The following is a 27926-nucleotide window of genomic DNA, read 5'->3' on the forward strand; positions in this document are numbered from 1 at the left end:
CGAGTCCCTTTAGCGGTCCCGCTGACGCATGCGCGTTGCCCGCTGACAACAGTTCCAGCATGCGCCGTCTCTCCCGGAACCTCCCTTCTTGCGCAGGCGCAGTAACTTTTTCTGCTTCGGCGGGCCAGCCCGAGTTGCCAGCGTTGCTTGGCGGGGATTGGGGAGCTGCACGTTCTATCTGTTTCGGGGGCGGTTCCTCCGAACGCGCTGACCGGTAGGGTGGGAAGCTGCAGCGCGTGCCCTCCCCTGCGCCTGCAGCGGGCTGTGCGCGAGACAGCGTCGCGTCGTCTCGCGTCGAGCTACGGAGGTTGGCGGGGAGGTTTGAAATTGCAAACGCGCTGGGACGCTGCGTTGATTAGGGGCCCTCGCGCGTGCACGGGGGGGAAGGGCTACGAGTGACTGCAAAAAGGGGGTGGGTCCCCATGTTACTAAAAGCAAACGTTAGCTGCACGCAAGGTGGGCAGAGGGTCTGCCGCTGCATCAGCTGTGGGGGGGGGGAGGGGGAGCTGCCGCCGCCAAGTGTGTGATCCCGAGGGCTGGGGCCACTGCTCCATGGGGAGAGATTTGAAATGGCTGATAAAGTGCAGTCTGGCGTGATGCAACGCCACCTGCACCAGGGCCCAGCCGTGGGACTGCAGCCCCTAGCTAGGCACGTGGTTGAAGTATTTTAATACTCTGGAGCGGGGTGGGGGCGTCGTTCGGTTAACATTTTACATCCCTATTTTCAGTATAGCCAGAATCCATCCAGGTCATCTCCTTTTTTTTAATCTGTAAGAATCAGAATTTGTTTCTATACACGAGAAGTAAAAGTACAGCTGTTAAAATGACAGGAAAATTAAGGACCATGTTTCCAAGCCTGTTGAAATACATTTCCATTCCCCACATCTGAAGTTATGAATATTGACTAGGGAATCTGTATTTCAAATGGCCTTACTCTGGAAAACACAGTCAGCCTTCCAAGTACAACAATGAAGAATCCAGACAGGGCTGATGGCCCATCAGCAAAGACAATGGGCTGTGGAATAGCTTGACCTTCCTGTGGGTGTTTTGGCCAGCCTGCAAGTAATGGCAGTTGATACACTGCAAGGGCATGTAACCAGCCCACATGTCTCTGGACTGGACTCCATCTTGGGATGTCCACAAACTGGTCTGGGAACCAAATTTTGAAATAAAGGGTTGCTGCTATATGCTAAAGCTATATAAGGCAAGGAATGACATCATCTGTTGTTCTTCACTCCCCACACAAGAAGACTCCTGGAAACACCTGAGAAACAAAGACTGAACTGGGGGGAGTGCTGAACCCAGGCTAAAAGAATTTCTAGTCTGTATGTGACAGACCTGGGGATTCCAACCTGTAAAGCCACTGCAGCTTGTTCATTAAGAATCTGCAGGCTGCTTGTATAATCAGCCAGGGTGAGAATTTGCTAATTCATATCCTGTCTTTCTAGTATCTTAGGCGTAGTTTGTATTTATTTGCTAGGTAATCTGCTTTGCTCTGTTTGCTGTCACTTATAGTCACTTAAAATCTATCTTTTTGAAATCAATAAATTTATTTTAAGTTTTAATCTAAACCAGTGAGTTTGGAGTGAAGTGCTTGGGAATCGTAGCTCAAAGGGCAAAGGCTGTTGCATATTCCTCTCCACATTGAGGGGGAGGCGAACTGGATAATAAATTCATACTGGTTTGGATTTGGACCAGGGCAGGATGGTACAACTCTGGTGTCCTAGGCTGGGAAGCTGGTGGTTATTTTGGCTGTAGCCTCTCTATTGTTGGTTTACATGCAGTGGCAGTTCAGAGAGCCAGCATGTAACTGCAGCTGGGTGTGTCCCTACCTGTGTGAGTGCTGGTGGAAGTGTAGGCCTGGGAGCGGGTCTGCAGCTTGTCACAGCAGCACAGTGTGAGAGGGAGCCCAGGCTGGTTGGTCAGAGGGCTCAGGGGTACCCCAGTTCCAGGGGGAGCCAGGACCCATTACACCCACTATTGTGGCAGTTTGGATGGAATGTCTCCACAGTGCATGCTTTCTCCACTGCTGATTCACCTGATTGCTGGTGCCTGTCAGGTCTGCCAGTTTGGCTACTGATACAAAAGGTAAAATCAACAATGCTTTAATCTGCTGATGCCCGCTTCATATCAAAGTGTGCCTGACTGTAAATTTATGTGTGCAGTAATAGCTAAATGGATACAGTTGGGTTACAAATTGGCCCAGGGGTTGTTTTTCTTTCTTCTAGCTCTCAGGCATCATCATGTTCTCTTCTATTATAGTCCCTGGCTTCTGTTCCCTCCAGCTGGCTTTCCACATATTTTAATTGGATTCTCTGGCTATATAGTTTAGGAATAAAGGGAAAAAGCAAATGCACTGTATTGACCAGTTGGACTAGGAGAAATGACACTTCTGTTATCAAGCTTTCCATATTTCTGCTCTAGTTGATTGGGTACACTTTAACACGGAAAAACATTGGGTCCAACTGGAACAAATGATATGCCTAAAACCAACAATCAGTAAGTTGCCTTCAATCACTAAAGCTGTCTGACTGCTTGGATTCTTTAATCACCCTACAGCAAAAGCAAAATCACAAGTGTGGGATAAGATGTCATCTCATGCAAAATTAGCTCCTTTACATCCCCAATGACTCCCATGGCAACTAACTGTATTTTGGTGATGAAGAAATCCCTCTCATGTGTCTCAGTGCAATTGCCTTGGGACTTTATTATTTATATGACCATTTTGGTGTCTTTACGAACTGATTTAGACCTTCTGTTGTCATAATCCCATACAGCTCTAAATTGTATTTTCTTGATTTGTCTCAAAGATTACTTTAACTGCTGATCCACAGCAGGTCATAAGATATCCTTTATCCTCCTTGGCTTTTCTCATAATTACTTCTTTCTGTTGGAAATAGTATAATATTACAATTCAAGGCCGCCCAGAGGATTCAGGGGGCCTGGGACAAAGCAATTTCGGGGGCCCCTTCCATTAAAAAAAATTGCAATACTATACAATACTATATTCTCGTGGGGGCCCCTGCAGGGACCGGTGCAAATTGCCCCACTTGCTACCCCCCCCCCCCCCCCGACGGGCGGCCCTGGGAAAAATAAACCTGCATCTCGGCACAAACCCAGTTTTGGGAAAACTTCTTTACAAGGTATCACTGGTTCTCATCATCAGCTAGTGCTAAAAAGCACTAAAGCTCATTAAAAGGGTTGGGCAAATATTTTCCGTCAAAACTTTTTCTGGATCGAAAACTAGGGGTTTTAAAAAGCAGAAAAAAATCATGGACAATGTCTGCTTTCCTTCAAAATTTGTTGTGGTTTTTTTTAATTGAAAAGCTGAAATTAGTCTGCCAAAACCTGAATATGGTTTGGGGTTTCAGAAGTGTGTGGCCAAATATTTGCTGCTTGCTGTGTTTGATTGTTTAAAGAAACAAAAAAAATCCAAAACTTTTGAACCACCTCAGCTTGTGACCAAACGCCTGAGCCCATCCAGTCAGAGATTTTTCCAGGTTTCTGATACTCTGCTGGCTTCCTTGACTCATATCTGTCTCCATAATTTTGGGTTCATTTAGGTTAGAACATAAGAACAGCTATACTGGGTCAAACCAAAGGTCCATCCAGCCCAGTATCCTGTCTACCGACAATGGACAATGCCAAGTTCCCCAGAGGGAGTGAACCTACAGGTAACGACCAAGTGATCTCTCTCCTGCCATGCATCTCCACCCTCTGACAAACAGAGGCTACGGACACCATTCCTTACCTCTCCTGGCTAATAGCCATTAATGGACTTAACCTCCATGCATTTATCTGTTTCCTAGAGACTGGCTCCATGGGATCCCTCACAAACTGGAGACTGTTACTGTGGGTTTGTCTTTAGTATAGCTTATGTACATACTCCACAAACTGAGCATTTGAGCTTGTTCCAGAATCTGGAGTGAGCCTATGTTGTGAAAACTTAAATGCTCAAAATAGCACATGCATGTGAATGGACACAGGGTGCTAAAATTAAATTAACGCAGGAGTTCTCAAACTGGGGGTCAGGACCCCTCAGGGGGTCATGAGGTTATTATATAGGGGGTCGCGAGCTGTCAACCTCCACTCCAAACCCTGCTTTGCCTCCAGCATTTATAATAGTGTTAAATATATAAAAAAGTGTGTTTAATTTATAATGGGGGGGTCCGCACTCAGAGGTTTGCTATGTGAAAGGGATCACCAGTATAAAAGTTTGAGAACCACTGAATTAACCCCTCTGGAGTCTCAGGGAATGTAGGGGTGGGGGGGGGTCTCCCTTGGTAGGGTTGGGAAGGAGGTAGGTGGTGTACGATATTGCTCTTCTCATGTGATTCCTCCCCCAGTGGCTAATTTTAAATGAAGCTGCCCTCCCCTGACATGAATCTCCCTATGGCACTGAAATTAAATATAGACTATAATTTGGCATTTGAGAAGTGAAAGGGATGGTAGCCCTAATGGAAAAGCTAACAGCTTTGCTCTTCTGCAAGCCTCAAACTGCTGAATGAGCTTTAGGGTAGGCAAGGCTGTGCCTCCCAAACAGCCTGGCCCTGCCCCCTATCTGACCCCCACCCACTTCCTGCCCCCCGACTGCCCGCCCCCCTCAGAATCCCCGACCCATCCTGCTCCTTGTCCCCTCACTGTCCCCCAGAGAGCCCCCAACCACCACCCTGGGACCTGTCCCCTGACTGCCCCCACCCCTATCCACCCCCCCGCTGAGTCCTGACAGACCCCCGGAACGCCCACAATCCAACCCCTCCCCCCATTCCTCGTCCCCTGACCACCACCCCCCAACCTCTGCCCCCTCCCTGTCCCCGGGACTTCCTGCCCCTTATCCAACCCCCCCCGGCCCTGGCCCCCTACCCCCGGCTCCCCTCTCACCCGGAGCCTCAGTGCATCCAGGAGCTTCGCTCGACAGCAGTGCAGCGTGGCTCTGGCGGGGCCTGAGCTCCACCCCTCTCAGAGCCGTGTGGTCAGGGAGCGGGGCTGTGAGCTCCATGCCGAGCGGAGACAGCTGAGCTCAGCCTGGAGCTCGCAGCCCCACCCCTTTACCACGTGGCTCTGAGCAGGGCGGAGCTCAGGGGCCCCGCCAGAGCCACACTGCAGCTGTCCGGGACGCTGCTGGATGTGCTGAGGCTCTGGGAGAGGGGCGGAGACGGGGTTGGGTAGGGCCAGGGAGGGAGACTCAGCCATTCTCGTGGGGGCCCCTGCGGAGCCCGGGGCCTGGGTCAAATTGTCCCACTTGCCCCCCCTCTGGGCGGCCCTGTTACAATTATGTCCCTTGGGCAGTTGCCAACTCTAGGGAGAAAGAAAAAAGGTCTCTATCTATCACCACTTCTGTGAAATAATTCCTAAAAGGTCTTTGGCATTAGTAGAACAGATTTTCTCGTTTTCTAAATGTTCTGGAACTCTTTGTGGTCTTTTGTTCCATGTCTACATGTTCATCATCACAACAGCGTTTGCTCCAGCTCCCAATGTACTTACCCTTTCTTCCTGATCAGCTGCTTTTCTTTATAGCCAGTAATTAGGTGTGTGTATCTGTTCTTATGTTTGAAATTCCAACAAAAGTTCATTAGTATTGGCCTTGGTGGCTAACATACCTTTTTTCCTTTTCCATCTACTTTGGTTTAGATAATGCATGGTAGCTCAGTGTCAACCCAAAAGGTTTCAGCAGAAGCTGAAAAGAAGGATCTGGTTCCAAGGATAAGTGGTCTGTACAATTAAACTTCTCTTCCCTAGGAAAAGAAAACCCTTGCATCTTACTGGCCAACTGCAGCCCTCAGGCTTTGTACATCCAGCTGGAAAAGCAAGTCTTCTCCTTGGCAGGATAGCCTTATTGCTGCTTCTTTCCCTGTAGTTCTCATGGCTTTTAGATCCAGTTCTTTCCAGGTTTAGAAGAGAGAGATCCTCCCTCTATTGAGGCAGCCAGCAGTCTAAAACTTGCTTTTCTTCCTTTTATTTCTTGTTCCACTCCTGAAGTCGTCTTAAGATTTTACAGTGCTGCCCACCACCATAGTCTCTAAATATCTTCCAAGCTCAACATTTATGGCAGGCGTTGAAGATGTTCTGTCTGGAGGTTAGACCTTTAATCCCTCCTTGCTCTGACTGGAGTTTATACACCACAACACAGATACCAGTTTGTTTCCTTCACTGGACTGAGACAGTTCCTCCTGGCATGGCAAAATTCTCACTTCTTTTTCTCTTAGGTGTGACTGTTAGACTTCCACTAAGCAACTTTGTGGGGTGTTGGGGTGCAAGTTTGGGTAGCTGATGGATGCAGATTTTGTTGCTGCTTTTCCTGCGTAGAGTAGGCTGCCATTCCTGCTGGGTAACATCGCTATTCCCCTCATTTAATATATATATATATCTATATATAATATTTAGCAATTGAAATAATTGTTACTATACGTGAGTTCTCTGTTCACCTCTGGCCCCACAGCTTTCATCCAGAGGTTCTTCTGATTTCAATACTGGCTTCTTCTGCCACTGACCCTTCTCTCATCTAGGTGTGCCTCTTCCAGATCGGTATCTACAGCATAGATAGGGTGACCATATTTCCCTAAACTGAAAATGGGACATTGGGTAAGAGACGGTGAGTGCTCAGGGGAGTTTACTTGCAGTTTCATCTATTTTATACATGGTTTTATTTTACTTAAAACTCAGTAGTTACCGGCACTGTTCCTTGTCTTGCTGTTCTTCAGGGTGTGAAGCTGCTTGATACCAGTTGTATTTCTCTGATGCTATTTTTCTGAGAATTTGCTTGCCTTTCAGCACCTTGTCGTATAATGCAGTACAATCTAGAGAAAAGTTAACTCGCTCAGACAAGACAGCCTTCATGGTGGAGACATTCAGACACGATTTTTTTTCAGTAGACCACACACCATTCATAATTGAAAAGACACGTTCAACAGGTGCTGTCTTACCTGGCAGGTACAGCACAAATTCCGCAGCCTTGGCTAGATCTGTGTATTGTACTGCATTACGGTCCATCTCACGAAAACTCTTCTGCCACCTTTTAGTGATGGGTGTTTTCTGATGGTTCCAGTCTGAAAGACAACAAGAGACAATTGATTTTGTGCTTCTATACAGCCTTTTGTCAAGTTGGTCAAAGCATTCTACATTGAACCTCACAGTAAGGAAGGCCCAGACTCTGAGGCAGTGCAGAAGTAAGGATGGGAATACCAGGTCACCCTTACTTCTCTGCTTTGCCTTGCAGCCAAGTGGGGCTGCTGGCCAGGGGGTCAGCTCTGAAAGCAGTAATGCCTGCTAGCAGGAAATTTCTCTGCTGCTGCTGGCAGGCATCGTTGCCTTCAGACCTAACCCCGCCTCTGGCAGCAGCCACAACTCTCCACTTTGTCACTGTACTCTTGGTGCATCCTGCTCAAAGACCAGTGGCTGCAGTCACTGAACTCAGAAAGGAGTGCACCATTCTAATGTGTGCAGCACACTCATTTTACCAGAACACCAGGCTGTTTGGGAAGGGATTATACATCTCTGAGGCACAATCCTTTGAGTAAATTCCTCACTATCCTGTGGTGCAAGCAGTGGACAGCTGTTCCAGTTTGACCCAGACATAAGAACTACCTGTAGTGTCCAGCTGGAGAGCAGGGGCTGCTACCCAGGGGGACAGGTTTGAAAGCAGTGCTGCCTGCCAGCAGCAAATTTCTCCTATAAAGCTGCTAGTGGGTAGCATTGCCTTCATAACTGACCCCCAGGCAGCAGCTGCCGCTCTCTGCTCAGCCTTGCAGCTGGAGAGCGGGGGCTGCTGCCTGGGGGAACATCTCTGAAGGCAGCGCTGCCTGCACAAATCAGGGACAAATGCCTAGTTTTAGTGAAAAAATAGGGGCGACCAGAACAGAGCTGAAAAGGGACTGTCCCAGCCAAAACAGGACATATGGTCACCCTAAGCATGGAAGGCTTAGCTATTGTGCATTGAAGTGCTTCTGCGTGTTATGAAAATACTTAAAATAGGTCAGGAGTTGTCAGTGTGCAATAGAAATAAAATGTGAAAAATGCATGAAATTAGCTTTCTTTTTAGTATCATAGAATCATAGAACTTAAGATCAGAAGGGACCATTATGATCATCTAGTCTGACCTCCCGCAAGATGCAGGCCACAAAAGCTGACCCACCCACTCCTGAAATAATTCTCTCCCTTGACTCAGATGTTAAAGTCCCCAAATCCTGATTTAAAGACTTCAAGTAGCAGATAATCCTCCAGCAAGCTACCCCTGCCCCATGCTGCGGAGGAAGGCGAAAAACCTCCAGGGCCACTGCCAATCTACCCTGGAGGAAAATTCCTTCCCGACCCCAAATATGGCGATCAGCTGAACCCCGAGCATGTGGGCAAGACTCTCGAGCCAGACACTCAGGAAAAAGACTTTCAATATCCCAACATTGACCCTCGGTACTAATTACCAGTGGTGGCACGTTATGACCTATTGACTAAATCACGTTATCCTATCAAACCATTCCCTCCATAAACTTATCAAGCTTAATCTTAAAGCCAGAGAGGTCCTTCGGCCCCACTGTTTCCCTCGGTAGGCTGTTCCAGAATTTCACTCCCCTGATGGTTAGAAACGTTCGTCTAATTTCAAGCCTAAACTTCCCGACTGCCAATTTATATCCATTTGTTTTCGTGTCCACATTAGTACTGAGCTGAAATAATTCCTCTCCCTCCCTGGTATTTATCCCTCTGATATATTTAAAGAGAGCAATCATATCTCCTCTCAACCTTCTTTTGGTTAAGGAAAACAAACCGAGCTCCTCAAGTCTCCTTTCATACGACAGGCTTTTCATTCCTCGGATCATTCTAGTGGCCCTTCTTTGTACCCGTTCCACTTTGATTTCATCCTTCTTAAACATGGGAAACCAAAACGGCACACAGTACTCCAAATGAGGTCTCACCAACGCCTTGTATAACGGGACTAGCACCTCCTTATCTCTACTAGAAATACCTCGCCTAATGCATCCCAAGACCGCATTAGCTTTTTTAATGGCCACATCACATTGCCGACTCATAGTCATCCTGCGATCAACCAGGACTCCGAGGTCCTTCTCCTCGTCCGTTACTTCCAACTGGTGCGTCCCCAGCTTATAACTAAAATTCCTGTTAGTCATCCCTAACATGAAATTAGCTTTTAGCTTTTAGTAAATGTATTGTAGTAAATGTATTGTACTAAATGTACATTTAGTAAATGTATTGTTTCTAGGGAAGTAGGTGACATCAATATTAAATCACTTTTGGCTAGAGTAAAGCACAGAAAGTGTGACAGTCTACCAGTGTCTGGGCATTTTCTGTGTTACAAGTGAAGGTCCTGTACTCAGCCATCACAGGTTACATAAATAATTGATAGAACATTTTACTCTTGAAATAAGTGCTAAGGAAATTTGTTTTTGTAAAATTCTGAACTTCTTGACATGTCTTATATTACTGGTACAGTTTGGCTCACTTCAGTTTCTTTCTTGTTGATGTAGTTTGTTTTTAAAAGGTTCCCTTTGTAGTTTTGTATCTCTAGTATTGGATTTACAGGATATACACTGGCACTTAATATCAACAATCAAAATACTTTAAACAATTATTTCAGTTTTGGTTGGCTAAAGCCATCTTTAATAATGTAAACCATGGGCTAGTATTCTAACTAATTTAATCCAGTGCTCTTTCACCTACAGTTTTACATATCCAAAGGTTTATTATATGCTTCAGACAAGTACTGTAAAATCGAAGGGGGAAAAAAGAGAACGTCAAGTAATTGTTGAGAGCTATTAGGACACCCTAGACTTCTTTGTTCCTCTCCCAATAACTCTGATGAGAGGAATCAGATATGGTTATTTGAAGTTCAGTTTTTTTCTTGACAAAGATCCCCAAAAACCTGAATGCTCAGTCATGCAAATTGGAAAAAAATCATCTGGAAATTTGTGTCATTTTCTTTTTAGTGGAGTTTTTTTTAATTAAAAATCAAAATGTATAAACCTGTAGGATATTTTTTTAAGGTTTACTTTTCATTTTGAATAATGTAAATAGTACTGCATGTGTTTTGTAAACTGTACTTATTCAGATGACTGTTTCTTTCTTGGAAGAAGAAATTGATTTTGGGCTTGCTACAGCCTCATCAAAGTTAATGGGAAAACACCCACTGACTTGAATGGAGCAGATCAAGTCCTTACTTCATATAAGATAATTTTCTTACTAATTTTGAAAAATTTAGTAATTATTATGGAGTAACGATTGGCTAATTTCATTACAAAGACCCTGACTATTTCAAACTGATATTTATGCAAATAAATTAGGAGGGATTTTTATGCTAGCTTTGCATCTGGACTACCAGAAGATGGCACTGTTTACATATGAAATCCGTGCCTTTTCATTTAGCTCATGAAATAGATTTATTTCACGAATCTTCATGGGCTTTAAAATATTTAATTCAAACCCAGATTTTTTTGCCAATTTTAAAAACATAATAATGTCAAGGAGACATTTAATTGAAAATTGGAAACTAAAAATTCATCCCAAGGGAATTAATCTACGTTTAGACTTTATAGCTGTTTAACTGTTTGTTTCATACACAACATCTAACATTACTTTTTTCCACAAGGAAATATTTTTCAGTAGTATAAATTGTTGTCAATCTAATTTCCATAAAACTTATAAAATAGTTATGAAGTTCTTCCCCCGCATTCAAATTTACTTGATTTTGTAAAATGAATTTACTGCTTCAGATAGGGGTCAACACTCTATCCATTTAACAAGTACACCATGAACTTCGCTCACAGTCTGCCTTTTTTGGTAAGGGCAAGAGCCTAGATCAGTGTACAAGCCCATTCTTTCTGTGGTCTCCGTTGAGACTACTGACAAGAATGCAAGTATCATGTGTGATGCTGGCTTTTACAATTTTATAAACTTTTCAAAATATTCCAGAACTCCAAGTGTTGACCTTTGGGTAAATGATTTTCACTATACACATTATAGAAAAGTAACGTGCACATTTCGTGTAGTGCACAAAAAAAAGGCAGAGTTTTGCAAACTGAGGATGAAGTGGCATAAATTATATCAAAATGCCTGTTATATTATTGCAGGTTTATTCAGTTGTTAGCATAAGATCTTTGTTGTTGGGTCACCATTTCCTGTTTAGTTTGTGCATTTAATGAAGTATGAATTATATGGTATAAAATAAATGCTGCCTATATAATTTAAATAATATTTCTTTCAGCACTTCCTTGTGTTTTACAGAGAACGATAAGGGGAAAGGCAGTTCTGTTTGTGATGGATGAAAATATAAAGCAGTTTAATGATGCTAAAAAATGCTATTCCATGTTAGCCTAATGACGGTTAGTTAATGAACTGTATGCAAAAGATGTCGGATTTTTATTTTAAACCTTGGTTTCTATCACACTAAAACCAAGTTAAATGTTGGCAGTTCTGAAGAGAACTGTCAGCTAGTATAGGAATCATATTTCAGAGTCTGGAAAAGCAAAACATTAACGGGCTTTTCTAAATTGACAACATTGCAGTGTTGTATGATGTCGTGTCACAGTGGTAATGGGTAATGTTACATCCATTAGACCAAGGTTCTTTAATAACCACAATTAAACAGCTGAAAAGGTTGTAATTTGGGTGCTAATCTTCATGTTGGCTCCCAAGGTAATCTCAGTTTAGAAGTTTTCTTATTTTTATATTAAAATAAGATTGGGCTGCTCTGAAATCATTTAGGCATGACAATTTGGTGTATTTCCATCTATCATTTAATTCAAAATTGCTCAGAACTTTTCAGAAGAATACTAGAAATCGAAATGTCCAGGCAGACCATGTGATGAAATGGTTAGCATACCTGTTCTGTTATTAAATACCAACAGAGTGGGAAGGAGAAGAGAGGCTAAGTGTGCTAAGTATGTTTTAATTAATATATAACCTTTTGGGTGAGACATTTTCTTGTGCTTAACATTTTATTGCCATTTAAATTTTAATCTGTAACTTCTGATACATAATCATGATGGGATTGTTGAAGTAAGATGATTCTTGATCCTTCCCCAACTCATTGGTAATACTCCCTGTGATGCTGGCAGATCAGATGCCAGCTCATGCCAAGACCCCTAGGCCTCAACTGAACACTGCCAATCCATAGCTGGAAACCAGTCTGGCTCATCTATGTGTTAGCATTGTTAAAATAGATGTTAGGTTTATAAAAATGTGTTTAGTGTTTAGACTTTATGAAATGCTTGTAGGATGCTTCATGTAGTAATCTCACTTATAACATCGGTACCTCATGTTGTTAGTTTATACTGAGTGTTGGCACTGTAAAACTTTGTAATTGTGTAAGTCATCAAACCGGTCATCAGGTGTGAAATGCTGTCTTTCTACAGAAGGTGTTAGGTCCCGCCCACCAAGAAGGCCCACTGAAGGCAAATGAACCATTGTGAAATATCAAAGAACAAAAGGAGATGTACATGTGGTCTTGTCCCATCAATTTGAACCATGGGGAAAGGGAATAAAAATCCCTGACAGGAAGAAACTGGATCTCTATGCTGCTTGAAGATGGCAAAATTTCTAAGCATCAGCAAGAGATCCCCAGCTGCATGAGTTATCTCTAGGGGACTATAGAGCTTGCATATTACAGCAGCTTCTATTACCTTTTGGAACCTAAGACCGTAACTCATAAGAATGGCCCTACTGGGTCAGACCAAAGATCCATAAAAGGTAAAGGTAATAAAAAAAATCCATCTTGCCCAATATCCTGTCTTCCGACAGTGGCCAGTGACAGGTGCCCTAGAGGGAATGAACAGAACAGGTAATCATCAAGTGATCCATCCCCTGTTGCTCATTCCCAGCTTCTGGCAAACAAAAGCTAGAGACACCATTCCTGCCCATCCTGGCTAATAGCCTTTGATGGACCTATCCTCCATGAATTTATCTAGTTCTTTTTTGAACCCTGTTATGGTCTTGGCCATCACAACATCCTCTGGCCAGGAGTTCCACAGGTTGACTGTGCATTGTGTGAAGAAATACTTCCGTTTATTTGTTTTAAATATGCTGCCTATTAATTTCATTTGGTGACCCTAGTTCTTCTGTTAAGGAAGTGTTGTTAATTACTCCTCATATTTACTTTCTCTATACCAGTCCTGATTTTATAGACCTGAGTCGTATCTCCCCTTATCCGTCTCGTTTCCAAGATGAAAAGTCCCAGTCTTATTAATCTCTCCTCATACGGAAGCCGTTCCATACCCCATTCATTTTTATTGCCCTTTTCTGAACCTTTTCCAATTCCAATGTATCTTTTTTTGAGATGGGGCGACCACTCATTTGTGTCTGTATGTTTACTTGCTTTAACCTTGTAAAAAACTCTTTTCTTTTTTGTTTAGTTAATTTATTATAGGATTGGCCACAAGCATTGTCTTTGGTGTGTAGGGTCTAAGGTGCAGTTGAACTTGGGTAAGTGACTGGTCCTTTGGGACTAGGAGTAACCTGAATATTGAGGGACTATCACAAAGGCAAGCTTGTCTGGGTGGCAAGATAGACAAGAGTGCCAAGGGGACTGCCTGTGACTCCATGTTAAGGCTGTTGCAGTGCTTGAGAAGTTCACACTTGATACTTGTTTGGTGAAATCTAAGTATAGAACTCACAGACAGTTTGGGGTTTGTGCCCTGCTTCTTAACAATATGTCCTGGGGTTGGTACTCACGCTCCTGAGCCACTTCAGGCAGCTTGACACTCCCAGTGACTCTAAAAGGACTAAGATTGGAACTTACATGAGAGAGCCACATCTAGATACTATATGGTGACTGGTGCTATATAAATAACTAGCATGTAGATGAATGGGTGGTACAAAATACATCACAAAAAAATCTGGAATAAAAAATTGGGTGTAACCCCACAGTTCTCACCTGCAAAGCAAAGTGTTAGAGGAAGAGGGAGAAAAGAGAACTTTTTGGTGCAAACACAATCTCAGAATGTTTGCTCTTTTCCCTAGACCTTTGATACCAGGTCTATGCTAGTGAACAGTAAAACCACGCTGGGTATTGTCATGCAAATAAGCACATAAGTCTTTGTTTTGAATTGTTATAGCCTGCATCTTATTAACCAAAATAGATTTTTCCAGGCTGGATCTACAGTCACACACACATCATGTGCCCTGTTTTCAGAATAATACACCCTTAACATACAGAATCAAACTGAGAAAACAAGGGAAGAGTAATATATAGATATATCCATTTCAGTCTGGAAAGAGCAGTACATTTGGAGAGCATAATTTATTCAGGAACTGAATCCCTTTTCATGTTCTAGACAGATGATTTGAGTTGGAGAGTGGTTAATACAATAAACTTCTATTGTAAAATGCTGAGAAATGCCCGCTAGAGTTCTAAATGGGCTATGCTGCAAAAGCTTTACCCCCATGACATAGAGGAAATACCAGAGAACTTTTTATGAAAGAAAGAGATCTTTTTTCCTACCCCATTTTCTCTGTACATGTGGCCCTCTTCTAAATATTTTGTAACGACTCTGCGAGTAATGTATTACTTGGGCTAATTTCAAAGCAACCTCCTGAAATGACTAACAACAAGGAATGAGACACAGACACTCTGTATAAGTTAAAACGAGTGGATGCAACATTATTAACATGTTAATGACAAACAACAGATGTGCTTGTGTAACCATAATCCTACCCCTCTTATAACAGAACTGGGATTGCAGACAATGGCCTTGAAGGCCCCATGGCTTCACCTCCATGTATGAACTGTTTTATAATCTACCTCCACAGCTGAGATCCCTACTACCCTTTCCTTGTGCGATGGTTAAGGATACAGGTGAGGGGTTCCTCAATCTATGACAGACAGGAAAGCTGTCTCCTTGCTGTGCAAATACACTGGGCCCAGGCCAATGCCTCCTGGTCCCTACTAAATGACCGCTCCAAGACAGGGCACGTGCTGATTAGACACCAGCAACTAAGATGAATGTTTTCCTCCCACCTTCTGGATAGTCCAAAAACTGCTGCAACTATGAGGCAAATCCCCTGGAACATCTGCAAAATCAGGGCCAAATCCTGTTTAACCTGAATGACCAGATTAAATGCATACAAAATCCTAGATTCTCTTCACACAAATGTATGAGACAACAACCTGGGCTGTGCCAGAATGAATGGTTAAAGAATGCATTTGGGCATGAGTTGTCCAAAAACGGGCCTGTTTTGCTATGGCAGGAGAATTGCATGGTTTGCACTCAGAGTCCAACCAAACAGTGTGCTTGTTGTCCAATGGATTATGCTGTGGTTGCAAGTCCATACACGCAGGTTTGGGATGTGGGCTCATTCTTCTTTGTAAGGATGACAGAGACAAATATTATCACCTCAGTAACAAATATGTCTGCTAAAATTAATGTAAACCAGAGGTAGGAGTGTGGAGTTCACATCTGACCAAAAGCAATTTGATTGCCATCAGTCTGCTGATTGAATCAATTATACATCAAGTCCCAGGAGAAGAGGATGGTTGGTTAGCCTGCCAGTATTCTTTGCTCATCCTCAGTGTCTTGGGAAATACAGACTGACCATAAGGGCCTGGTGCAATTTAGCACCAACCACCTTTCCTCATTTTATGAATTCTGTCTATATTAGCATATGTGTTACACTTGCATTATGACCAGCACTCAGTACCCACTGTGGCACTGGCCAGGGTCTGGCATCCATTCTGTCCTTACGGTAATTTGAGGAGCTTTGCAGGCATTTTTCTACTTAATTTGCCTTCCAATCCTGTTTACTGCTCCCAATCTCTGTGTACCATGTGGACCTCTTTGCTTGTCATGTGGCTAGGTGAGCAGGAGTGATGGCAGGGTTGGCCTGGCCATTTCTTTTTGTGTTGCTCAGGTCAGATGTTCTGGGACTATGAGCTGAGTTGCACTGATGTAACTCAGGCAGAGACAGACTTTGGGATCATGGGAAATAATTGACAATTTTGACCAGTATTCTTCATGTTCCATCCTGCCCTGTCCCTCTCAGTGCAGTTTTGCTGCACCAGGGAATCTAGCCCTATATAACTAGCAACTTCTTCATTTTACAGGAATACTTTATCATATTTTTCTGCTGTGTCAGTTAATAGTGGAAGAAAGCTTAGGAAACATGGGGGTTATCTGGATTGTTATGACAGGAAGTGCATGTGTTTGAAAATATGGTCAAGAAATATTTGGTTTACATCAGTAACTTGAAAGTGAGAAAAGATGCTGTCTTTGTGTAAGGAAAACTCCTATGGGCTGAATGAGTTGGTGTGCTGTGGAGGGGATGGGGCACAAATCAGTCTCACAAAACTCAGTTACAACTTTAACTATGGAGTTACATCAGAATTCACAGCTCACAGGGAAAGTAAAGAACAAATCTTTTTAAATTCCTATATATTTTTAATGGCAATGTACAAGTAATAAATAATACTTGGTGCTACATTCAGAATTTTCTTGGAGTTTAGTTCTTGACACATTTCCAGTTTTTCATGCTGTAAGAAAACTTGGGAAGGCTCTTTTTGGATGTTCTTTTTCCTTTGAAGACCAAAAAAGGCAATTAAAGATAATCAGTGGACCCTTTGCAAGGTAGCCAAGAAAAATAAGTGAAGAAAGGGCTTACTGGGACAATTTGATTACCACCACTTCATTGTTAGGTCATAACTGGGCCTTGGAGAACAGTCTTATGCAACAAGTTTCAGTATAGTCAGTGCTGCCAATGTTGTTAGGAGGGAAAATTCTTTAATCTTGTCTAATCTTTTGAAAGTTCATACTAGTTACCAGCAACTTCTCTCTGCAATGATGGCATCATCCAAGCCTCCTGATGAGATGTTGCCAGAAGGAAAAAATTGAAACCAGATGGGTCAGTAATGTGAGAAGCAGTTTGACATTAATTGTTCCCCCATTTCTCCCCTTCTTTGAAATCTAATTTGAGTAAAAATATGGCATTATTTTTCTTGGTGATGTTTTTTGTTTTTAAAATAGCCAAGCTGGTGGGCAAATGGAACCACTCTGTTCAAGGGTAAATATTTACACCATGCTCTTCAAGGTTAAGATCACTCATAATACCAAGGAAAATTGGTCTATATAAAGCAATATTGTACCTCATTTGTAGTTATTCTGACTGATTTGCCACAACTTTGACATGATTAGTTCCTTTAAGTGTCCTAAATATGTTAAAGACAGTGTCGGGGGAGGCAACAAAACAAAACAGCAGCCTGAGGCAATGACATACAGATTAGCTGTTTCCCTGGCCTTAGCATGCACTGTAGAACAGAACAGAACAAAAAGGGGTCATAAATTGACCCATATGGTATTGCTGTTACTGAAATTATTGCAGAAATGCAATGTAATTGCAATGTGACAATCTACTGTACTATGACAGAAAAAGTGTACAGACTATCTGCTTAACAAGAGAAAATAATTCAGTAAGCACTACCTATCCCATTTAGGGGTTGTCTCGTTGATTTGTGCTCTCTCCCACCACCCGTATCTGTTTGTTGCATCCATCTGCTGTCTCACTTTATATTTCCATTGTAAGCTTTTGGGGGCAGGGACCATCTATTTATTATTTGTTTGTACAGTGCCTAGTAAAGTGGAGCCCTGATCAATGATACAGCTACTGTAATACAAATAAGAGGGAAGTTCCTTAAAATAGGATGAAATGTATCTTCTAGTGAGTAGATCAGGGAAATGGGAATCAGTACTTTTGTGTTGTGTTCCCATTTCTGGGAGTGACTTGTAATATGAATTTGGGCTAATTACTTAACCTTGTCATGTGACCCCTCTGTCATGTGACCCATCTGAGCCTTCACCGCCCATCAGCCCCATCTTTTTGGGGACTACATTTTCCATAATTCCCCTTTCCTTCAAAGGCCAAGTCCCAATGACTATTGACAGCAGTGCCTCCCTTAAGTTTAGTGTTTGCTGAATTTAGTACCAATAAAGTGTCTGAATTTGAAACATCTAGATCCTGAAACACAGAGATAAGGCACTTAGCAGTATACTCGATCCTTTCTAAAGGAGCTGCATGTATTCTGCTGCGGGTTCGTTTTCCTTTATGTCCCAGCGAGTCTTGAACATAAGATGAATCCAAAGTGATTGACATGTCACATTCTAAATTAAACTATTTTTTTGTTTAATCTCTTTTTAACCTGTGCTTTTTTATAAGTAGGTGATAGTGTGTTTTATGCAATATTTTCACAACAGTTCTCAAAACTAGGAAAATCAGCCACTTTTTTTCAGAATGACATATGGGCAGAAAATGACAAGAGCATGCCACTTTAGCAGCAGTAGGAATGCTTAGGGGTGTTTTGTAATTGGAAACTTACCATTTTTTTTATTACTTGAATCATTTCCAGAAATGCTGTAAGACACTAATTCAGTGCACCTCGTTGGTGCCTATGTAGTAATGAACAGAAGTTGTTTGACAAGTAAAATCTTAAATATTTGAAATGTTGGTAGCTGATAGTAACTGATGGGGCCCCTAGTATATTTTTAGGACTCCTAAACTCTTCAAAAGCTGTGAGCAGCTTTTCCCCTTCTAAAAAATTACCAATTTGCTGACCTTCCTCTGCTGAGTGCTTCAGTTCTCTGATTGCTGCCATACAACTGTTTTACATTAGATTAATGATGTTTAGACTTCATCTCTGTAGCCGTCTTAATTTTAGTTTATCCTTTTGCGCATTTTGACATATCACATTGCATATAGATTTAAAAGCAATAATAGCTCTTTGTGATCTTCAGGTTTCTACAGACTCCCCCAGTTGAATGATTTTTGTGTTATCTTGACCAGACAAGTACCATAATTATTAATGAAAGGACAAATGAAAATTTAGCCAATGTTCCACAGATATAGAATGTACATAGCTTGAGACCAGAGTTTCATCTCCAGTGAAAACTGAATTGATATTTCAGTAAAATATTGTAACACACCAGGTACACTAATTCACTAGTCAGGATGTAAAAATGACTGATGGCAGCGAAATTGGATCCAAAATTATCTAGATTAACCAAAAAGCTGAAGGAAAGAAACCTCACAGCTTGGTAAAAATTCTACAGGACTACACAAACCAGCATAACCAGAGCAATACCCATCCTGGTTCAAATGGTTTATTAGAGGAAATAAAAAAAAATGTGATGCCCTTAAAATATGTGATAAACAAAATTAATTTGATACAAGGGGAGATTACCTCCATAAAGGTGTGTGTTCTAATGATTAAAACAGGACAGGGATTCAGGAATCATAGGATCTATTCCCACTCATTTCTCTGAGTTCCTGTGTCTTACTTACCCCATCTGTGCTTCAGTTTCATTATCTATAACATGGGGTGTTATCAGTTAGAATTACCATGATTAACTTATGTTTGTAAAGAACGTTGCATCCTTGGATATGTTCTGCGGTTGCTAGACAATGGCAGGCGGAATATACCCATGACAGCCAGCCCCTGCTGAGAGAGTTCTCATGTTGTCTCTGGATGGCAACATCTGAGCACTCAACCTACAGAGTCCCACCAGTGTCACAAAAATACTTAAACATGAATTTGCAGTGGTATGCAACTGTTTTACTAGGCAAAAAATAATTAATGGCAGAATCTGCTTCCTTCTACGTTGAATAACTGGTTTTCTTGTACAGAATAAATTGTTGCTTTTGAAGATTTCATACATAGGTGGCTAAGTGCTTAATGATACACTTAAATGACTGGGCTAATTTAAAAACATTTTGAAAAATGTGACTGCAATATATTTCATAAACAGCTCCTGGCCAAATACTATTAAATAAATAAACAGACCTGTCTATTGATGAAAACAACTACACACTGACCTGAAATAAAATATTTACTGATGTATTATCTCTGAGCTTCTCATCTGAAATATACCTATTGGGTCAATAATTATTGACAATCACCTCAACAAAAGTCAATATGTTTTTAGTTCTTTTTTTTTTTTATCATTAAGGTTGCCAGCACTTCACACCTCCTCTGCCCCTCTGTTTTCCTTTTCCCAACTGCAGATCCTCTCTCATTCTCTTTGAATGAACAAGACATAAGCTGTGGCTGCAGGAGTATAAATGTATGGAATGTCTTATCCATTCAAGATTTATAGTAGAAAAGTATCTGTCTTTCACTGCATTAAAGTGAGATTTTGTGGATTCTGCCTTTTCTTCTGTCTGGAGAAGTTGCCATTATTAATTTTTTTTTGTTTCATTAATTAGCTTGAAAATTAATTGTTACATTTGATTAATTTAATTATTAAACAGGTCTACAGAAACTTTGCTGCCTTCAGAATGTGATAATCCTGTTACAATTGGACTCATTTTTGTAAAGTGAAAGAATTATGTCCAGAAAAAAATGTCTTCTCTATCAAACTCATTCTATGGGGAAAGTTCTTTAATCTAGAAATCATGTTTGGTGATTTATGGTCTGCTGTTACTGATATTGCCATGATCCTGTGAAAAATGTGATTTTTTCCCCCCCCCTCAATGGAAATTTTTGTGTTTCAAATAAGAAAATGTCAATTAAAATGAAAACGTGTCTAAATAAGGGCTATATTAAAATTTGCAACAGCTTGCGGGCAGATTTTATAAATCACCAAATTTGTCCATATCTGAGTAAAGTGAAAAACAGAATTGTCCTGAGTTCATATAAAGAACCAATAAAAGGAATAAGATCGATCGATCTATCTAAAAATAAAATAAAGATTTAGGTGTGATGGAATGAAACGCAGCCATTAGCAAGTCAAGTTTAAGTATTATTCATTTGAATTCACCATGATGTATTTTGCATATACTAATTCCACTTCAGACAGTTTTCTATTTGCTTTGATGGATTTGGTCTCCTTTACCTGTGATACTTATTGCAGGTAATAGAAGAGTAAATTATATATATTCATAATATATTTCCTTCTCACCCTTTGAAGGAAATGCAAAGTTTGAGTGAGCAATTGTATTACCAGCATTTGTTTATGTCTATAAGTAAGTACATTTGGTACTTGTGATTGTTTCTCTCTCCTTCTCAAGGCCAAATTTGATCATCCTTGTGACAGAGTTTTGTGTGGGGGATCTAGGGTGGATTGGGCTTGGGGCATGAATGCTTTCTATCTCCCTGGGAGTTTGGCGTGCACAGAACGTGCAGCCCCACTTCTAGCCTACAAACTGTACTAAGAGCGGGGTCGCTGAACTGGGGGGAGGGAGGGTGAAGCCTGTGGATCTACACAGAGTTTGAGTACCCTGGCTATTTCCATGCTCTTCTCACAACACACCCCTGCAAGCTGCTGCAGAGAGAGGCTCTGCAGCATGCAGTGTGTGTGGATCTTCTTACTCAGCCTCTCTGCGGGGCCCCCGCAGTGGAAGTACAGTAGTTCTGGTGCTTTTATAGCTTTCAGCACCAGTGGAGGGAAAGGGCAACAGTAAAGTTTGACGTGTGTCTTGTTTGTTCCTTTTAAAAAAAAGTTAGTTTTAGAAAACTAACTTTGCTTTGTAACTTGCAATTTCCCTCTGTGCACTTAAGTCAATAAATATAGAAAGTTTCAGATCCTGTGTGATGATTGAGGAGTTAAAGCCTTTGACTATGTGAGAGAACACCCCTTACAAGTTTCAGCAATGGTCATGACATGACAAACCCCACATGGGAATGCCCTCAGGAATGCTGACTAATATCCTAACACCCCCCAACGGGAAATCTCAGCAAGGAAAGCTCAGCTGACCTGTTAAACCAATATATTTACTCCAAATTTACACTTGTGTAAAGGACAACAAACTTTGACGTAAAAGCCAGGTGTCTTTTTACAACTCACAAGTAGCAACAAGAATTGTAGAGGATATTTATAACCTGATGCTTCTCTTACTTTTATTAAGTTATCGAAAATGGACTCCCTGGTTACACACATTTACTTTGCAATAATTATTCTGATGCTCATATTATTCCTGCTTACAAATAATTTATTTGTAGCCTTTGTTTTTTAGTAAACCAGCCCAACATATCAGTTTGTTTATTTACAATAAATACTGTAAATGCCGCATAATGTATTTCCTGCAGAGAGCAGATTTCTCTTTCCCCTTTCATGTTCAGTTATGCTATGACTTCTCAATGTATTTCATTATATAGCTGATCAGCTCGTTGGTAAATCTATTTGCCTATTAATGCCTAAGATAACAACATATCTATTCAATTAGGAAGATTCCTGGGCTTACTTTCTATTAATACTGAGCACAAGCTTATGGAACAAACCCTGATACCTCCAACTAACATATGTTAATGAAATTACCTGAGTGCACATGGTATACCAGTATGTATAAAAAGGTCAGAGTGTACTGGTGGTGGGCAAAGAGGGAGAGGAAACAGACTTCTTCAGTTTTGGTGAATTCAAGTAATACATAGAGCCCAGAGCTGGGAAGCTTGTTCATATTCCACTGGCATATCCTGCTAAAAATCAAAGATCTGGGCTAAGCGGTACATTGTTTCTTGTTTTATACACAGCATTATACAAGAAAGGGATGGGGGGCCTGAATTAGAGAAACTTTTTACCCATCTAGAAAAGAGGGCAGGGGCCATTTTTTGTTCTGTATTTGTACAGACAATTGGGTCCTGGTCCATGACTGGGGATCCTAGGAACCATGGTAATACAAATAATAATTGAGAAAGATCCTTTGGTGCATAATAGCAAATTCTAGAGAAGTTTAGCAGGAAAATATGAAAACCTTGGAGCAACTGTATTATTAGAATATTAATATTAATTTAAAATGAAATACTGGGATATTTTCATTTTTTTGAGGCATAGTTTTATATTTGCATTCATTTTTACCTGTTTGACTCAGCAAACTCATTGTTTCATGAGGACTATGCAGGAAAACTCGAAGACTGTGCCTTTCCGTTCCTCATATAACAGGGCTGTCGTTTTTCTATGCTTACTATATATTCCATGAACTTCATGCCACTAAATTTAATTAAATATATTTTTCACCTACACTTGCATGAAATTAACACTTCCTCCCTTGAAGTGACAATTTTATGGAGAAATTCTTGTGTCCCATGAAATTTTTAAAAAATCATATCCACTGGGCATTTATTTGCACATCTAAAAGTGATAGGCTGTGTTGCATGCCATTTTCATCAGCACACCTGCTGATCTTACCATTGCTAATTAAAGACTGCATTTAAAGCATTATAAACACTTTGTGGCTGTGCTTGATGAAGGCAATGCACCCGCTTTGAAAAGGAACATTTAATTCGATGGTTGCCTGAGGAAATGTACTGTCCAGTATATAGATGAAGGTAGTGGCCCTATATAGGAGGAACTTGAGGTAGGTATTAAAACAGAGAGGTAGGTTACAGGATCAAGAGCTTGATCAAAAGCCAATGTAGTGCTTATTGTCTGTTTCATATTTTCAAGGGAATATATAATACTTTAATGAGAAGACATCATCAATAGCCACAATATGTGCTTGTCTGTCTAGTGGTATTCTGAGAAATGTTAGCTGTCAGCAAGTATCTCATCAAGGACAAGATGAATGAAACCAAAATATTATGAAAATGGGATGTGAAGGTCTATGAATGTTTCTGTTCTTATTAAACTGAAGCAATGTGGTTCTGTTACTGACCAATATTTTTATTCTGCAGGATGAAATTGAAGAACAATTTGAAGTGAAATGTAATCCTGCTGAGAATGGTAAAACCACTATAGAGAATATGAAGTAGGTGGGTGAAATCTCTGATGAAATAAGTTAGACATGCATGACGTTGTGACATTTCCCAGGGTACAATCTGGACTGTTCAACAGTGTTGTCCCCTGAACACTCTACCCTGAGGTGCCTTTTAGATTGCTTTACTGCCAGAACAGCCACTCCTGGTCTGCTCATGCAGCCTTCAGCCAGTAAATTCACTCCCAGCTAAATACATGAATGTTCTCCCAGCCACTCATGAACTACATACATGGCAACATCCACAAATTCTTCAGTCCCAGCCTTGTTCCCAAGAAATGTGCATCTTGCACTGCTCAGTATTCTCCTGGATAGTGCAAGCTCATAGTAAGTCCATCATTCCAACACTGGGTAATGATTATGCACCAGCCTTCTTATCCTAAATTGGGATTCCCAAACACTTCAGTCCAAACACACTGGTTTAGATAAAACAATAAAACAAGTTTATTAACTAGAGACAGGTAGATACATTTTTTCCAGGTGAGTTGCCATTTAAAAGAAAGAACAATGAAATGTGTCTTTAAGCCAAAGAAATACTAACTGCAAATAGAAGTAGGCAGAGTACAGGAACTAAAGTTGGAGATGAATTTCTATGGCTGAAAACTGGAAGTAGTAATAGAATAATAGTATCAGATCATATGATAAGTAAAACTGAAAGAACCTGTGAAAGAGATACCATATAAGAGATACCTGTGAAAGCATAGTGTTTAGTGCCTCATATAAATCTGAAAATGAGATAAAAGGAAAAAAAGCACATTGCATCCCATTTCCCTGCCCTTTAGGTCTTCATGGTTTCTATTTAAAGACAGGGCCTAAAGACACACACGTAAGGAACTTTGCTCTGCCTCCCTTCTGCTTTCCCATTGGTCAGTGGAGAGAGGAATTATTGTGCAGAAGAATCTGAAATGGGAGCCTAAGAAGATGCTGTTGGATAAGGTGTTTCCAAGCCTACATGCTCATTGGGGAACAGCACGTGTACCAGATGGGAGGAGAGAAATTGTTCAAGCTAGCTATCCCCTGGAAAGAAGGAAATCATGGCACATCCAACTCCCCTTACTTGCCTAGAATCCAGGGGAAATGCAGTGGCCCTCATCTTTTCTGGCTCTCCACAGAAGGAATGTGGTTAGGAGCAGAAGAGTTGTTCCCCTACATAGCCCCACAGTGTATTTGCATGTGCACACTGGTACACATACTTTGGCTTTCTAAAAGCTTGCTTCTTTCATACACATTCCCTTGTCCTCATTCTTTGCTCTGTGCCATTTTTCATCATTCAAGATGATAAATGCCACTTCTCTGCATCTTTTCAACAGATATGTTTGCATTCAGTACTCAGAAGAATAGAAAGAACATTCTGCAAGGGACAACAGGATGGTGTGCTACCTTTCTGGAGCCAGAACATGAGATGCCACACTAAGATTGAATAGGCTTCTGAAGTTCATGGGCAAGGACCCATTGGTGATGGTTCATATTGGCACTAATGATTTGATCCCAGTCTATAAGTACCTCCATGGAAAACAAATATTTGATAATGGGGTCATCAATCTAGTAGAGGAAGGTGTAACATGATCCAATGGCTGGAAGCTGAAGCTAGACGAATTCAGACTGGAAATCAGGTATAAATATTTACAGTGAGAGTTTAACCACTGAAACAGTTTACCATGGGTGGTTATGCATTCTCCATCACTGGCAATTTTAAAATCAAGATTGGATGTTTTTCTATAAGGTATCCTCTAGGAATTATTTTGGGGAAAGTTCTATGGCATGTGTTATACAGGTGGTCAGACTGGATGACCACAATAGTCTCCTCTGGCTTTTGAATCTATAAATCAAAACATCCAAACATCATAATATGTGAATTTCCCCCATCCTTTTGGATCTACTTTAACCACTGGTGCTGAGCCAGTAAACTCATAGACATTGCCTGTTGCCTGGGGAGGTTGTGGAGTCTCCATTTCTGGAGATATTTAAGAGTAGGTTAGATAAATGTCTATCAGGGATGGTCTAGACAGTATTTGGTCCTGCTATGAGGGCAGGGGACTGGACTCGATGACCTCTCGAGGTCCCTTCCAGTCCTAGAATCTATGAATATGAATCTATGAATTTCTGTTTTATGTCTGAAGAAGCTAGAAGTGCTGATCCAGTTACAATGTTGAGGGATGTCACTCGATGTCAGACCAGGAAGTTTGATGGTCTGAGCCATCAACTCAGCCAAAGAACTCATGGAAGTCTGGGCCCTGGGCCTGTCATGTAAGCCCAAAAATATAAAGGACCTAAGTTGAAAAAGGGCTAATATATTTGATATCTGACACTCTTGTTCAATAAAACATCATGTGTAATATTTCACTGTGGCCATAACTCATTTTTTTTAAGTTAGAATTTTAAAATTTCAAGCAAAAATACATTGTGTTGAAAATGAGTCATAACCTGAAACACCAAGTCATCTAGAAGTAGAAAGTTCAAAAACTAGGATTTTTGAGTGAGCATGTAAACATCTTCAATAGAGAGCTGAAACTCTTCTCTGTGACTTCAGTTTGTAGTTACCCTCATTTCTGGAATTATATAAGAAACAGCAGTACACCTGTAATTTGCATCTCCCTTGTGTATTACTATAGCAAATTGGATACAGTATATTTAAAATAAAATTACTCATTCTAGTGCAGCTCCTAGAATATAGCAGTGCAGGTTAGAACATCTTTCCCTTCCAAACAAAGCTACTGAATCTGTTGTTTAATTCATTATTTGTCATGCCCCAAGTGTGCACATGGTATCTGAGAAACCTGCATATTAATACTCTTTTTTTCTTCTTTAGCAAGTCTGACAAAGCAAATATACCGAAATGACACACACTATACAGTGTCTTTGTACAGAGAGACTCCATCATTTTCTTTTCAGCTGAAGTAACTTGTGCCACATTAACTTAACTGCATCTCAGTCACTCTTGACTTTGTATAGCCCGTATATACTTAAAGTTATGGCCACTTTTGCACTTGCGGGGGGGGGAGGGGGGGCAGGAAGCGTATACTGAAGTTCAAAGAACATACTATACTGCACTTTTTATCTTATGACATCTTCCTTTTTTGTATTACAGGAAGTACCATGCAGAAAAGCTACACAGACCATTACTGTTGAAACAAAATTGATCTTACATTACCACTGAGTTCATTAAATAATGTTGATTTCAGTAGAACAACGATTGTACATGTGACATTGATAACAGTACATCATGAATTCATTATGAACAGGGCTACTCCAATAAATACCAGATGAATTCATAATGACTGGATTCTTAAAATGCTACCAGGTTTACTTCAGGTTTTCTGTTTCCATGTGTAATTACTACTGCCAGGGCTATCACTATTACCTACTCTTTTATAAACGAAACCAAACAGAAAATTAAAAATGGTGTACCTGAGTGTTGCTATAAAAATACTGAATGTCTTAAATATCAGTGTTGATGATGCCTAAAGGCAAGAATTATGCTTAGTCAAGATTTGTATTTTCAATTTATTTTCTTCAGCATGAATCTAGCTAGCCAACGTAGTCTAAGGAATTTTTTGGGTTAGCTTGGTTACTATATTTTTTATTGAAAAATGATTGATTCATTGTTTACAATTATAAAAATAGCGAAATAGGCTTCAAAATATTATTTACAAGATGGCTATGAAAATAAAACTTTTTCTTCAAAAATAATTCTTAAATATTAATCATAGGAGGAAAATTAAAGGCAACTTTTCAGTAAAGTAGCAAATATTTCATTTAAAGTGGACAGGTTTGCACATAAAAGCACAGAACCTTATACAAAAATCTCACACTGTGCTACATTAAATAAATAAATAATTTTTTTTCTCTTAAAAGAAAAGGACCCTGACTACTTTAGGTTCAGTTTGGGATACCATTTAGCACTCTGCTCCCTGATTCTGATTTCCTGCCATATTTGTACCAGTGTAACATCAGAGATTTCAGTTAAATTATCTCTGCTTTACACACATGTAGGATCAGAATCAGATTCCCACATTTGGCACATATTAAGTTTACAGAATTGACTGTTAGCCTTTTCATCTGTCTGTCACATATGGTTGTTTGTTCCTTTTGCACACATTTCTAAATAGCACATATGCTTAATAGTCCAAACTGGTTTTTCTTTACACACTCCATCAGAAAATACTGTTATGAGGACATGCTGAAGATCATCTCCAATAACTATTTAATATATAGATTATTATATGATGATTTCACTCAGATCAAGGTTATGTGGG

General features: G+C 40.7%; 1 long non-coding RNA gene across 2 annotated transcripts; it reads left to right on the forward strand.

Moving 5' to 3' along the window:
* Window positions 1-95: 95 nt before the first annotated feature.
* Window positions 96-27232, forward strand: LOC123370655. Of its 2 annotated transcripts, none has more exons than XR_006579497.1 (4): window positions 96-214; window positions 23591-23668; window positions 24981-25283; window positions 26759-27232. It is a non-coding gene; the product is annotated as an uncharacterized LOC123370655 (long non-coding RNA). The 2 variants fall into 2 exon arrangements; XR_006579498.1 differs by lacking the exon at window positions 96-214 and adding an exon at window positions 242-307.
* Window positions 27233-27926: the final 694 nt, after the last annotated feature.

Source organism: Mauremys mutica, chromosome 5, assembly GCF_020497125.1.
Source record: "Mauremys mutica isolate MM-2020 ecotype Southern chromosome 5, ASM2049712v1, whole genome shotgun sequence".
Lineage (NCBI taxonomy): Eukaryota > Metazoa > Chordata > Testudines > Geoemydidae > Mauremys > Mauremys mutica.